Source organism: Ctenopharyngodon idella, chromosome 24 (genome assembly GCF_019924925.1).
Source record: "Ctenopharyngodon idella isolate HZGC_01 chromosome 24, HZGC01, whole genome shotgun sequence".
In the NCBI taxonomy this organism is placed as follows: Eukaryota; Metazoa; Chordata; class Actinopteri; order Cypriniformes; family Xenocyprididae; genus Ctenopharyngodon; species Ctenopharyngodon idella.
In genome coordinates, this window is record NC_067243.1 from 11,936,702 (window position 1) to 11,948,890 (window position 12,189).

Sequence of the window (12,189 nt, forward strand, 5' to 3'; positions counted from 1 at the left end):
GGTTTCCTGCTCCTAGAGATAGAATTTACAAGTTATAAGGTGCTTTGTTGTTTTTATAGTAATAAAAATAAATTTTTGGATTAACAAAAATAGCGATGCACCGATATGAAAATTTTGGCTGATACGGATAACCGATAATTCTTTATATTTGAAAGCTGATAACCGATATATTGGCAGATAAATCTAAATCAATTGTTTTTATATCATTTTTCAAACAACCTGATTACAAAAACAAAAGTTTCACCATGAAAAGCCATGTCCCAAGCACACTATTACAGTGTTCTCATTATAATTTTATGTAGCATATTTTTCAGCATATTAGAAAGCACACTTAAACATATCCCACGTAGAAGGCGACATTCTCAGGACCTTGCGCAACGTTCCCTAAAAGTTCTCTAAAGGTGACGAAGATTCCGAACCTTTACAGAACATTCGGGAAGTTCCCAAAATGTTCTCTTTTGGTAATGTTTAGGGAACTATTACTAGAGGACTATTACTAGAGGACTATTACTATAGGACGTTCTGTTAACTTTCCAAATGTCCTCTTTGTAACATTCTCGCGCGACCATAAAATAACCAAAATAGAACGTCCCCCTAAACTCATATCGGGAACGTTATTAAATAACCAACAGAGGACCATGTGTGAACGTTCAGTTAATGTCCCAAATATCCTCTTTGTAATGTTCCTATGTGACCATAAAATTAACCAAATTGGAATGCCCCGCTAAAGTCATATAAAGAACCTTGAACTGCAGCACTTTCATTACCAAAAAAGAACGTTTTAGGAACGACCCGAATGTTCTGTAAAGGTTCAGAATTTTCATCACCTTTAGAGAACTTTTAGGCAACGTTGCGCAAGGACACGAGAACGTCGCCTTCTACGTGGGCGTTTTATTGAAAATAATAAAGTTTGAAGTCACCGTTATGGAGGTGAGCATTTGCTTTAGATGGACTCTTGATTCCTGATATTTTATATATAAGATTTTCTCTGGCTGTTTTAACTGTGTTTTCAAAACATGCTGGTTATAGCAAAAACTGCAAAAGAATTTCTGATCAGATAAATTTGGTTGTTTAATGATGGTGATTCACTCGTCACGGAGTGTCCTGATTTGCTGATCTTCTCCAGAGTCTGAACTCTGGGTGTGTTAACGGTTAATTTTATTTTATTTTTTTTTTTTTTTAAATTCATTATACAGACAGAGTTTTGAGCGTTGTTTTATAGACTCACACAGACATCATGAATCAGCGTATGAACCTCAACAATGGTGACAATAAACAAAAATCTTTTTTGTGACTTTAGTAGCTTGTTTTGTGATGCTCAGAGTTAATCTGTTTATCTGAAAATTTTGTCACCATTGTTGAGGTTCATACGCAAAATCTTGATGTCTGTGAGTCTACAAAATCCTGTTTGAATTTCTGCGCAATGATAACTTTCAAAATATCAAAACAGGATAAGATTTTATACGTTTTCATAGGACTACAAGCAACATGAAAGAAACACAATATTCAGAGATCAGTGAATAAGGCTACTGCGCAACGAAGAACTCAACAATGAGTAACCAAACCTGCTTAATCAGATTTTTTTTTCTCACAATTTTTTTTTTTTGTAACAAATGTGCTTTAGAAACACACAATTATAACAACTGGAGAAAAATTAAAGTTAAAATGTCAAGGGTCAGGAGCCCAACTAAAACAAGTGCTTACCTCCGTAACGGTGACTTCAAACATTATTATTTTTAATAAAACATCAACACTTCATTAAGAAGTTTTGAATGAAAGAAATAAAGTCAGAGTGGTTTGTGATAAGTGAAGATGCTGAGATCTAGAGAGATCTGTTAGTGTTTAATGTTCTGTTTCTGTTATCTGAGTTTTGTGAGGTTACCATCGTGCTGGAGAGTAGAGCCTGTGCTTCAGACATGATGATCCAGAAACACTGATGTTCTGCTGCAGGTTGCTTTATATAAAGACAGTAACTGTGTAGATGCTGATGCAGTGATACAGCAGTTACATTAGCTCATACATGTGTTGTTGTCAGCTAATGACTTACTGCAAATGATTTGTGTTTTTAAAACAAAAGTATCATAATAATCCAGGAAATATCTGTAAAGAGCTTTTGAAGGAAAAATAGCTTTTGTTTGAACAGCCACTTTTATTAGTCAGTTTAGCTCTAATTTTCAATTCAATTTTTTGGGCAGCGGGGATGTTCTGAGAACATTTCCAAATAAAATATGGTTCCTTAAACGTTCAGAGAACGTCCTGAATGTTCCCTGAAGGTCCGCCAAATAACGTCCCCCAAACCTTAAAAGAACTCCACATCGTGACCGTCTCTGAACGTACTGGGAACGTTACTAGACAACGTCCTTAACACCAGTGGGGACGTTTTGAGATTGTTACAGATGTAAAATTTCTAGCGGGGATGTAGCCGAGGAGTTTTTTTCTTCTTTTTTTTTTTCAAACCATCATACTATCATCATTATACAATAGCTACCTAAAAAGCAATGCACTTTATAATACTGTTGACCCTAGAATGTTATTTGTTGGGGTGCAATAGGTCTCGACATTTACACTTATAGTGTAAATGAAGCTGTTTACCAAAAACTATCAAATACATTTATTGGTAAGCATGCATTGAGCCTCTTTTATAGGATGGCTATGCCAATGGCGCAGATTTATGGTTGTTTTTTAAACATCCGCTTTATTCCCTAAAATAGGCGAGGGCACTGAGTCCAGGAAATTGTGCAGTCGTCTGGAAACAGAGGCTGGCATTTCATAATGGTTCCTTGAGGCACCTCTGTTTGCAAAGTTTTTATCAAGTTCATGTTTACTCTTGAGCCTGTGAGAAGCTATTAGCACATCTGACTCTGACTGACGGATACATTGGTGCACTGCAGCAAAAATGTTTACTAGTTGGTTTGGAGTGAGACAGAGCAGTGTGAATATTTCACTTTGTATTTATCAAGAACTAACCACTTCATGTGCAGTGAGGGCAGTGGATGTATCCAACATCTAAATAGTTTTGTCCTTTTAGATAGAAGATCAAGACAAGACTCTCTGCAATTTCCTTTCAAGCTTCTAATCTGGTACGGTGGCTGACAGCCCAGTGGATTCTGGGAGGGGGTGAGGAGGACAGACAGACAGACAAGGGCACAGGCGCTAGGAGACGAAGCACCCTGGGTAAATGGAAGGTAAATCCTCTGCCAGGCAAGAATGTTGAGCACAGTCCCTCCTGCCACTCATTTTGCCTTTCAGGCCACCTGCTAGCCCTGAGGACTGGGCTCAAATAACAGCCACTAGGCTGCTACTTAGACACCAAAGAAAAAGGCCTCCACAAGGTTCAAGAATATATTACGACAAAACGTCAGCATTTTAATCACCCAGTCCTTGGGTAAACCTAACTAAATATTTGGCCAGATCATATTTCACCCCTTTTTTCACACATTACTTTGGATCGTAAACATGCATTTGGGTATTTATTTATGCTCACCAAGGCTGCATTTAATCAAAAATATATTAAAAACTAGTAGTAAATAGTAATATTGTGAAATATTTTTACAATTTAAAGTCACCATGAAAACAAAATGGACGATTCTTGTTTTTTATGGAATACTGCAGCACATTTGCAGTATTTATTCATGCACATCATTCTTTTAAAAATTCATGTGCCCTCATAATGTTTAATCAAAATAACTTCCCCTGCAGCGACATCTCTTCTCTTTTCTTCTCTGATGATGTGTTCACTGGCGTGAGAACATTTTTCTCCTGTTCAAGACGTTGTTTCACTAGTATATACCTCACAAAGATTTTAAATAAACTATTTTATTTTTAATATATTTTAAAATGCAATGAAAGCTGAATTTTCAGCATCATTACTCCAGTCTTCAGTGTCGCATGATCCTTCAGAAATCATTCTAATATGCTGATTTGGTGTTCAAGAAACATTTATCAATGTTAAAAACAGTTGTGCTGCTTAAAGGGTTAGTTCACACAAAAATGAAATTTCTGTCATTAATCCAACCTGTAAGACCTTCATTCATCTTCAGAACACAAATTAAGATATTTTTGATGAAATCCAAGAGGTTTTTTTTTTTTTAAAGAAACATAATTACCACATTCAAGGTCCAGAAAAGTAGTAAAGACTTCATTAAAATACAAGAAGTATTCTCGTCGCTTCATAACATTAAGGTTGAACCACTGTAGACACGTTGACTATTTTAACAATGTCTTTACTACCTTTCTGAGCCTTGAATGTGGTAATTATGTTGCTTTCTATGAGGGATAAGAAAAAAACTCTCGGATTTCATCAAAAATATCTTAATTTGTGTTCCGAAGATGAACGAAGGTCTTACTTGTTTGGAACGACATGAGGGTGAGTAATTAATGACAGCAATTTCATTTTTGGATGAACTAACTCTTTAATATTTTTGCGGAACAGGTGACAATTTGTTTCAGGATTTTTTGATGAATAGAAAGTTTAGCAGCATGTATAGCAGCCGAAAACCACGTGTACACTGTAATGAACAAGAGTTTAAAACACATTTGCAAGTGCAGCCTCCCATTGTGTGTTTATGATGTTTGGACTTTGAATGCAGTTGTTTGGCAGATCAGCATTGGCAACCTCATGCAGAGACAGTTTGCTAATTGAAATGCAGAAATGTGTTTTGCTTCGGTTTTCTCTGAACTGGTGCATAATTGAGGCTGTAAAGCATTTTGCTCATGTATATTTGAACAGGTCTCTCCTGCCCGTTTGAAAACTCCCTGAAACACTTAGGCACAAGTCTCACTAACTTCAGAAGCCTTGAGTGGTTTTCACGCTAGGCACGTTTTGCAAAAACAGATCCTCTTATTGGAATGAGAAATATTCTCTTTAATATTTGCAAATTTAATGAAACATTTGCTATATAAGACCAGAAGCGCTGTAGATTTCATCATTACTTTTATCATTTACATCATTGCATCATTCATTTTTAAATATGTGGAGACAAGGATAAAGGATAATACTCCTTTGTATACATTTCCAGTAGGCAGATCTTAACATAGACAGGTTGCGTGATATTGCCTCACCCCCAAACATACATCAATAAAAACTATGCCAGGTAAAAGAAAGCAGGACCCAGACTATATAAGGATAAACATGGTTTGTGCCGACCACAGTTTGTTTTGCAGACTGCCAACAGCACAAAACCATTGAATTAAAGAGACATTTAGAAAACATTAAGGGAAAATGAAGGCACATTTCCAGTTTGGTGATGTTAATACTCTTGAATATTGTTGGTCAAAGCAGTTTGTGGTAATATGATTAAAAGCATTAAATGAACAATTCTGGTAAATCAGTCAGTCATCTCTAGAGAGATCATTGTGAATAAGATCTCATTCTCAGTTTCAAATTAAAGGGCCTATATGTAGAATTCATAAACCCTTGTTATGAGCGACACCGGTGGCCGTTAAGTGAACTTCAGCGAGCAACTTACTGCTTGTGCTCGCACTCATGCACACGTAACGTACAAGAGACTAAACGTGATTCAAAGCCCCGATTTAGCTACTCACGGCGAATTTCTTTTTCGTTCTTCGCTTAGAAGTAAAAAAAAAAGTTTGAAATACCTTTCAAACTAAGAAAGTATCTGATCATAGATGTGGATATGTTTGCACCAGATACGCAATTCACGGCATCATGCCGACATATGGTAATTAAAATTAGGCTATACTGTTATGATAGTTTGATTATAAAGTATATGACTATAGACTATATAGATCTATATGGAAGCTTGTATCCGCCATGAAATAAAAAATAAAAAGGTAATTGTGACTTTTTATCTCACAATTCAGACTTTTTTTCTCGCAATTGCGAGTTTATTTCTCACAATTCTGACTATATCATGCAATTCTGTCATTAATCCAACCTGTAAGACCTTCATTCATCTTCAGAACACAAATTAAGATATTTTTGATGAAATCCAAGAGGTTTTTTTTTTTTTTAAAGAAACATAATTACCACATTCAAGGTCCAGAAAAGTAGTAAAGACTTCATTAAAATACAAGAAGTATTCTCATCGCTTCATAACATTAAGGTTGAACCACTGTAGACACGTTGACTATTTTAACAATGTCTTTACTACCTTTCTGAGCCTTGAATGTGGTAATTATGTTGCTTTCTATGAGGGATAAGAAAAAAACTCTCGGATTTCATCAAAAATATCTTAATTTGTGTTCCGAAGATGAACGAAGGTCTTACTTGTTTGGAACGACATGAGGGTGAGTAATTAATGACAGCAATTTCATTTTTGGATGAACTAACTCTTTAATATTTTTGCGGAACAGGTGACAATTTGTTTCAGGATTTTTTGATGAATAGAAAGTTTAGCAGCATGTATAGCAGCCGAAAACCACATGTACACTGTAATGAACAAGAGTTTAAAACACATTTGCAGCCTCCCATTGTGTGTTTATAATGTTTGGACTTTGAATGCAGTTGTTTGGCAGATCAGCATTGGCAACCTCATGCAGAGACAGTTTGCTAATTGAAATGCAGAAATGTGTATATGACTATATAGATCTATATGAAAGCTTGTATCCGCCATGAAATAAAAAATAAAAAGGTAATTGTGACTTTTTATCTCACAATTCGGACTTTTTTCTCGCAATTGCGAGTTTATTTCTCACAATTCTGACTATATCATGCAATTCTGACTTTATAACTCAATTCTGACTATATCTTGTGAGTTTCTAACTTGCAATTGTGAGTTTATATCTCACAATTCTGACTTTCTCGCAATTGCGTTATAGTAAGATTTGCGAGATATAAACTCAATTCTGAGGAAAAAAGTCAGAATTTTATAAGACGCAACTGCAAGTATATCATATAATTGACTTTTTTTCTCAGTTGTAAGATATAAACTCACAATTGCGAGTTATAAAGTCAGAATTGCGTGATATACACTCGCAATTGCGAGAAAAAAAGTCAGAATTTTGAGATAAAAGTCGCAATTACTTTTTTCCATAGATCTGGCTATGTGAGATAATAGTTTTAATTAATCCCTTTTCTTTGAAGACACATTGACATTATAGTACAGAATAGGGCTTTTCACACTTGAAATAGTTAACCCTCGATCATTCTAAACCCCGGGTAAACGGAATCCTGGGTTATCTTTATTGATGTTTCACACTGCTCATAATATACCAGTGGTTAACAGTAATTCCTGGTATTTATAAGCTGCCGTTTCACACTGCACATTCCTAAACCACGGGTTAAAGTCCTTGTTTGAATATTCGCGGTGTCAGTGTCACTGACTCAACAAACGCAGCACGTGACCTGTTTACATAAAGGCTCTAGCATTGCGCGTCCTCATATTACACATTGCTGACTGTAATATCAAGTTTTTCTGAGTGAACTTTTCAAAATATAAAGGTAAGAATGAAATGGTCTTTTCTTCACTCCAGTTGCGTTTTCCATCGCCGTTTGACATTTTTCCGATAATACCGTCATTTCCGTGTCTGTCCAAAGCGCGTGAACATAAGGCACACGATTGGTTGTCGGTTGCTAAGCATCTAGTTGTAACATTCTAACACCACATCGTTTCATACTGTACAAGTCTGGCACCGCAATGCGGGGTTAACACCGCAAAAGCGGGGTTTCATAACCCCAGGTAAAAAGCGTTGCTAACCCCGCATCTAAATTACAAGTGTGAAACGCTCCTTTACCCGGGGTTAAAAGCGGTGTTTAGAACGATGATAACCCGGGGTTAAGCGCAGTGTGAAAATCCATAATGACTCTTTCGTATTATCCTGAACATTGTTGTAAAAGCATTCGTTTCATGTGTCATACAACGGAAGAGTGCACGTAAACATTACATTGATTTTCCCGGCAAGTCCTTCACATAAAAATCAGTACAGGCTTTTATAGGCAACCCAGGAATTCAGGAAAGGTCATGTTTTTTAAGTTTCGTGACAAGCTGTTCACACATTGGCAATAAAAAAAAGCAAAATTCTTACACATTGCACCTTTAAAGTGATTGCTAAGATCACACTTCCTTTCTCATGTTTTCACAGCTGATGTCTGAGGCGTTTGTTTTGTGTTTTTTCTTTTTTTAGGTTTTCACTTAACACTCTGTTTCTACCGTAAAAGTGCCGGGCAATATTGCTAAAAAATTCTAAAATATTTGTATATAAAAAATAAAATTATATATAAATGATATATAAAATATATTTATGATTTAATACATCCTTGCTGAATAAAAGTATCAATTTCTTTTTACTGTTTTATATATACACAAACACGCACACTATATAACAGTAAAATTACAGCCTTTCAACATTATTTTCCAATTAAGATTACAAACTTATTTTATAACGCCAGCAAAAAGAATGCAAAATATTGTGACTATTTAAATACATAGCCCATTCCAACTTAATAGTAACACAAAATGTATTGTCAAGTTAGTGCAAGTATTTTTTCACTCTTGGACATTATAAAACGAGGGGGAACAAGATAGTCACAGCATGTTGCAAGACTTTCCCTTTCACAAGACAACTTTAATTATATAATATCAATTATAATTATAGCCACCCACACATATCCTAGAAGCACTGGCAGCAGCCCAGCTCATTTACGCGTACGGTATGAGAGCTCGGAGATAAAAACAGGCACAAAGCAGCATTCATAGACTCTTCATTGAATTCACCCTCTCTGTGATCCGAGCCATCATGGATACCACTAGCTCATCACCCATTCACATTTAATTAAAGCGGACATGCGAGATCAATATGTTCCATTAGCTCCAATATATCTGTGACAGAATAAGCGGGCGACATCAGCCGCTAATTTCCCCAGTGATGTGATCGACAGTAGCCTGTGCTGCTCTGCTTTTAAGGGCCTGAAGACAGCATGCAGCGTTGTGGTATGTGGCTTACACACACACACACACATAGACTCAAAGAATTGCACAGACACCCCTGGGGGAAGAAGAGGTCACGGATTAAGCTTTGAGCTGACTTTCTGAAGGATGTTTAGAAGTGTTTGTGTCTCTCATGTCATTGTTTATAATGAGACAGGCCTGCTGAATTACTTCTTATGGCAAAAAAAAAAATCCACTTTATTCAAAGGTTTTCAACAACTAGTTGGCACATACATGCTGTAAGCACATTGATTCAAGACAATTTCAAACTTAAAGGCATTTTTATGTGAGATTTTTTTTGCTGTCAGTTTTACAAGCTGAGTGGGGTGGAGAAAAGACTCAAAATATTCGCTGGTTTCAGGTCAAGGCTGACTGTGAAAAAAATGCAGAAAACAGGATACTCTGCGGGTCAATGTTCTGTCAACAAACGCGGACTTTAGAGTCAAATGAGAAAACCAAACAACATAAAACATGTGCTTGCGCTTTTACGAAAATTGAGCTACGGGTAAACACTGTCAGTACTGTTCCTCTGGACGCTGTCACTTTGAATCCTTGTCTTTGGGGAAAACTGGGGGTGTTCATTTAAATCTCTTGTTTCGACCCCCAAACAAGTGTGTAATGGTAAAATAGCCAAGTTTGCTACTATTTAAAGACCATTTTTATTCTCTGTTGCCCATTATTAGAACTCCACACAATTCCTGCTGCAGAAAGCATTATATATATATATATATATATATATAGTTATATAGTTATCGGGTTTGTGGGCTTTCTTTTTTTATGGACATTTGAAAGGATTTGGCAAAGACGCAGCAAAAATCTATAATCCGCATGGCAAGGATTATGCACTTGGATTCCTGTCAAATAAAACTGATTTTGTACTTATGGAAGTTTGAAGTTCTTGGATTTCTAAAACTCAAACATTTAATAGAACAGAACAAGAAAAAAAAATTCATTGCCTTGCATATTTTCAAGCTCAGACAAGCTCAGAGATGAAGTGTTGGCGGTCTGAGGACAGTCTTAACCCTCAGATTTAAGGGATCCCCTGGCTTCTTTTCCAGTGTTTACACAACATTCCATAGTCTGAGACATCGGTGTCTGTAAATACAGTGCCCTCCGGCCCAGGTTCTCCAAACATTATTGGCCCCTGATGTCATCTGTCTGCTGACAGGGAAAGCATGTATGAACCCTCTGCTTTGAGTAAAGAAAAAATGCAACAGCCTAAAGCACTACAGGCCCAAGCTAAGACATGTATACACCACTTAAAGGGTTAGTTCACCCAAAAATGAAAATTACTCACCCTCATGCCGTTCCACACCCGTAAGACCTTCGTTCATCTTCGGAACACAAATTGAGATATTTTTGTTTAAATCCGATGGCTCCGTGAGGCCTACATAGGGAGCAATGACATTTCCTCTCTCAAGATCCATAAAGGTACTAAAAACATATTTAAATCAGTTCATGTGAGTACAGTGGTTCAATATTTATATTATAAAGCGACGAGAATATTTTTGGTGCGGAAAAAAAAAACAAAATAACGAATTATTTAGTGATGGCCGATTTCAAAACACTGCTTCAGGAAGCTTCGGAGCGTAATGAATCAGCGTGTCGAATCCGCAGTTCGGAGCGCCAAAGTCACGTGATTTCAGTAGTTTGGCGGTTTGACATGCGATCCGAATCATGATTCGATACGCTGATTCATTACGCTCCGAAGCTTCCTGAAGCAGTGTTTTGAAATTGGCCATCACTAAATAAGTCATTTTGGTTTTTTTTGGCGCACCAAAAATATTCTTGTCGCTTTATAATATTAATATTGAACCACTGTACTCACATGAACTGATTTAAATATGTTTTTAGTATTTTTATGGATCTTGAGATCATTGCTCCCTATGGAGGCCTCACTGAGCCATCGGATTCAAACCAAAATATCTTAATTTGTGTTCCGAAGATCAACGAAGGTCTTACGGGTGTGGAACGGCACGAGGGTGAGTAATAAATGACAGAATTTTTATTTTTGGGTGAACTAACCCTTTAAGAGAAAGACCTGGGTCATAATATAATATAATATAATATATAGTACAATATAATATAATATACACAGTTAATAAACAGTCAAAATATGACCCGTGCTGGCAAAACGATTTGCAATGAGCAAATTTATTTTCAATCTCTATTAAAAAAACCTTCAAAATGATGTATGATTTGTTGGAAGCCAACAAAAAATGACTGAGCTACATCTGTCTGAAGTCAATAGAGTCAGCAAAGTCAATTTTGAGAAAAAACTAAATATTTTGAGGTTCCAAAACAAAATCACCTAGCAACCATACATTAAAATCCCTGTGAATAACAGCTAATTTGGCACAAAACCAAATATTTATAGGAAAATATTCAACTTTTTTTCAATATTTTACTTCAATATTTTGAAGTAGCCTACTGTAATTTTGTTTATATGTGTATATCGGCATTGCGCGCTGTGTTCACTTAGTTTTGTCGCTTTGGATCTGTCAGTCAGCGCGAAGATTGATTTGTTTACATCAGCATGAGTTTAAAAATCACATTTCATTGGTTCAGATGCATGCCTACGGTGACCGGGAGGGGACATGTTCGGTTCACTTAGTTTTGTCGTCGCCACGACATAGCTCATGGGAACGTGATAATATGTCGTGGCAATGAGATCATTTTGTCGAGGTAATGATATCCTTATGTCGTGGCCACGCGATCATTTGGTGAGGGAACGATATCTATTTCTCATGGCCACGAGTTAAATGTGTAAACAACCTGCGCGACCATAGCAGCCTGGAATTATCAGAAATGGATACCCAACTTAATAAAGTGGTTGGTGTGTGAAGATTAAAAAAAACTGCTGTCACATTCCTTGCCATTTTGTGAAGAAAGAGTTTAACTGAAAAAGTTTGATAAACTCCTCCCTTTTCTTCTGGCTATCATTTACAAAGCATCCACGGATGCAAATTTCTAGAACCCATTGGAACTAAATTCACCATCCTGCTTGGCACATCACATCCAACATCCCCTCAGCTGGGATGCAGTGATTGTAGTCTTGCACATTATTTAGGATGGATATGCAAATTAGGATGCAGGGCCAGAGAGATGAGGGGACAAGAGGGAGCTGCGTTCACACTGCAGTTCTGCTCTTTCAAAGTAGGACATGCATTTGTTTACTCCCATTGTTTGCGCAGTCTTTCCATTGTCTTGGGAACGGAGGGAGAGTTATGTAAGCCAGGTTGCCAGCAGATGAGCATGGACATGAGCAGAGGGTTTGAAACCCTCACGCCATACGAAGGAA

At 36.7% G+C, this 12,189-nt stretch overlaps 1 protein-coding gene across 1 annotated transcript in view; it reads right to left on the reverse strand.

Moving 5' to 3' along the window:
- Positions 1-12,189, reverse strand: part of LOC127507115 (cytosolic carboxypeptidase 4) — a 232,046-nt gene that overhangs the window by 200,423 nt on the left and 19,434 nt on the right. The window lies entirely within an intron of this gene.